Source organism: Lipotes vexillifer, unplaced genomic scaffold, assembly GCF_000442215.2.
Source record: "Lipotes vexillifer unplaced genomic scaffold, Lipotes_vexillifer_v1.1 scaffold533, whole genome shotgun sequence".
Classification (NCBI taxonomy): Eukaryota; Metazoa; Chordata; class Mammalia; order Artiodactyla; family Lipotidae; genus Lipotes; species Lipotes vexillifer.
The window spans coordinates 1,447,238-1,451,133 of NW_006773553.1; the positions used below are offsets into that span (position 1 = coordinate 1,447,238).

A 3,896-nucleotide genomic window follows, 5' to 3' on the forward strand; every position below is an offset into this window, starting at 1 on the left:
GAAGAGCTCCCACTTTGTCTGGAAAGCTCTTTTGGCACCAAGTCCAGGACTTATGACTGTTTCAAGGGACTTCATTTATATTTGACATCTGAAAATTCATTTTGTTACATCCAAAAAAAATTTTTTAAACCTGTAAAACCAAGATTAATAAATGTTTAATTAAATGCCTACAAAATATAACATTACTGTCAATTTCTTCATCATTAAATCTCGTATTCATAAAACTTTCAGAAAACATGTGGCTTAGATTTTCTCATTTTGCAAAGTAAGATGAAAGATGATTGCTCAGAAACTACAGTCAATTATAAGTTGAGTGAACCACTTGTGCCAAATATTTTCAGAAGCAAAACCATAAAAATCCTTTCAAATTTTATTTTATAGCAAAGGATTATATTTTCTGTGATATGTGGGTGCCTTTTTAGATATTCAATAGGGGATATGGAGTGAGCCTCCAAAGGGAAAGCCTTTAAAGAGGGTTTTTTGTATGTTTGTTTGTTTTTTGCTTTTTGTTTTTGTTTTTTCGGTTTACTGCAGCACTTTTCTTCACAATGATGCGTTGCTGGGGACTAATGTTCTCACGTGACAATATAAAACCAAAATTTCTCGTCACCTCTTAAAGAACTGAGAATTGTGTACAAAAATCTTACATAAATTAAAAGGATGAATAAATGTTCAGGTGTAAATGCAAACCATTTTCTAACTCAAGGCTAGTAACAACCCACAGTGTACCGGCAGGAAAATATCAGGTAAGAAAGGAAAGCGGGTCCTAAGGCTTGGACCTTCCCAGACTCTATCAGGCCGGCAAGACAGAAATGACAGGTGGTTCAGGACTCTTGCCAGCCTCTAGAGAAATCCTGCAATAGGCAGTTCTGACATGTTAATACCCTGCACAGATCGGGAGATTCATAGTCTCACAGATTCTCATCCAGCCAACGATTTCTCTTCCATAAATATTTTCTCACCTCAGCCACGAAATGACAGAGCCGCCTGTAACTAGGGGTTTAGATCAAAGTTATGCACAGGGTAGTGAACATACACCAAGGCAACAATTGAATGAATACAAGGTCAACATCAGCATCAAGTTCTACAATCGCAGATATGAACTTCAAGGACAATTTTCAAAGGTTTATTCCAGTTTCATGAGGTTGGCACGACTTGTGTACACTCACCAGGGCAAATTTATACTTCTGAATGAACCCACGCAGCAAATGCTGTGCATGTTTGCAGTCTGTTTAGAAGCATTTGTGGTGGACGATGGAGAGGCCGGGTCCTGCTGGCTGAGGCCAGGGTGAAGCCTGATCCCCACCAAGTACTTGTGTTCGGGAGGAGTGAGCATCTTTTTCTTTTTCTTTTTTTTTTTTTGGCTCTGCCACATGGCATGTGGGACCAGGGATTGAACCCAGGCCCCCTGCATTGGGAGTGCAGAGTCTTAGCCACTGGACCGCCAGGGAAGTCCTGGGAGTGAGCATCTTGATCTTCATCCTGCAGGCAGCCAGGGTCCTGATCTCCCTCTGCATCCTGTCCAGGATACCGCAGTACATGGTAGTCCCACCAGACAGCACCATTGAAGGCGGACAGGTCCTTGTGGATGTTGACGTTACCCTTGATGATGGAGTGGAAGGTGGTCTCGTGGATGCTACAGGACCCCAAACCCAGGATGGAGGGCTGTAAAAGCGCCTGTGGACACAGAACCCGCTCCTTGTCGATGGGGAGCACCTGACCGTCAGGTGGCTCACAGCTCTTCTCAGGGAGGAGGAGGATGTGGTGGCATCTCCTGCTCCAAGTCCAGTGCCACATCGTAGAGCTGCTCCCTGACGTCACATGTGATTTCCCTCTCAGCCATGGTGGTGAAGCTGTAGCCAGGCAGCATGAGGTCCCAGCCAGCCAGGTCCAGACGCAGGAAGGCTGGGGCAGGGCATAAACCCACGGAGACGGGCACCATGTGGGTGACCCACCCCCCGAGTCCACAACAATACCAGAGGTGCAGCTAGAGGCATCGCACAGGGACAGCACGGCCTGGATGGCCACTTATAGGGCATGTTGAACGTCTCGAACAGGATCTGGGTCATCTCACGGCTGGCCTTGTGGTTGTGGTGGCAGCCCCCTTGGCCAGCATCACCAGGTGGTCCTTGGGGGCCACTCCCAGCTCACTGTAGGAGGTGTGGTACTAGGTGTCCCTTGTGTCCTCTCAGTTGCTGATGATGCTGTGCTCCACGGGGTACTTGAGGGTCAAGATGCCCCGCCTGCTCTGGGCCTCCTCCCCCACCGTAGCTATCCTTCTGCTCCACGCGCACCATGACGCCCCGGTGTCGGGGACGACTGACCATGGACTGGAACAAGGCTGGGGGCGCGTCATCCCCAGCAAAGCCAGCTTTGCACGTGCCAGAGTCGTTACGGATGACCAGTGGACGATCCTTCTTGCACTGCGGTGCGCGGAGAGTGGGCAGAAGGGCGAGAGGCGGGAGGACACGCCAGCGACCGCAAGGAGGTGGTGACGCCGCTAGTGGCCCTTCGTGGGATGCAGTCGGGTCCCCGCCCTGCCTGTGATGGAGATGGCTAGTACCTCCCCAACATCCCGTCGTCCTTCATCCTTCATCCTAGCGGTCCTAGACAGTGGTTCCCAAAGTGTGACCGCTACACAGCAGCATCGTCATCCATGGGAACTTGTTAGAAACACAGTTTCTCAGATTCCACCACAGCCTTACTGAGTCAGAAACTCTGGGGTTGGGCCCAGCACTCTGAGTTTTAACAATCCCTCCAGTTGATTAGGACATCTGCTCAAGTTTAAGAACCACTGCCACGGGACTTCCCTGGTGGTCTAGTGGCTAAGACTCCAGGCTCCCAGATGCACGGGGCCCGGGTTCAATCCCTGGTCAGGGAACTAGATCCCACATGCCGCAACTAAGAGTTCTCATGCCACAACGAAGAACGAAGATCCCACATGCCGTAACTAGGACCCAATGCAGCCAAATAAAAATAAATAAATATTAAAAAAAAAAGAACCACTGCCAATACTCTCTGAGAGCCAACGAATTCAGCAAAAGACTTCATTTCCCAGCATTTCCTCTGCTGCTAGGTGAGGCCATGGGGCTAAATGTGGACAAAATATGTGTTGGAACTTCCAGGAAGTGTCCTTAAAAGGAAGAGGCCCTTCTTTGGACTTCTCCTCCAGCTGCTGACCTGGAATGCAGTTGTAATGGCTGGAGCTCTAGCAGCTATTTTGAATCACGAGGGTGAAGCTTAATATTTAGGGATGGTGGAGTGGTGAGCTAATAACAGCCTGAGTCCCTGGGACCCTGTGAAGCTGCCATATATGAGAGAGAAATAAACTTCTGTCTTACCTAAGCCACTGTTACTTAGTTTTCTGTTACATGCGGCTGTGTTCTAACTGATGCACCACCCTGGTTTCCTTCCCAGGATCAAAGGCTGAATCAGCAGGACCCCCTGTTCTGGCTCTTCTGAGTTCTAAAGTCTGGCCCATGCCTGCCTCTTCACCCTCCTCCTGGGTTCATACTTGTTCCCTCACCCGCCTGCTGGACAGTGGGCTGAGGAGGCAGTTACTGCACTGTCCCTCTGTGCCCCTGACTCTGGGTCCGTTACAGTCCAGCCTCTTCTCAGCTAAGTCTTCCCTCACCTGCCCCCATCCATTGCCTCGCCATGGGTGGCCTGACTGGCGGGTTATGCCTCTAAGTGCCCAAAGAGAAGTGAAAGTCACATGTCAGGGAAGGAGGTGGGATGAGGAAGCTTAGCAGAGCTGGGTGTCAGTGGGGTCAGGATTCAGCAAGCAGAGTTGGCAGGGGAAAAGCATGAACAAAACAACAGAGGTGAAGACACGGAGCCCTGAACATGGTCGGGGGTGAGGGACGGGTCGGGGGAGTGGTGCTTGGAGGGAAAGA

General features: G+C 49.7%; 1 pseudogene; it reads right to left on the reverse strand.

The window, feature by feature from the left end:
• Positions 1–843: 843 nt before the first annotated feature.
• LOC103084087 (actin-1-like) overlaps positions 844–3,896 on the reverse strand; it is a 5,227-nt pseudogene continuing 2,174 nt past the window's right edge.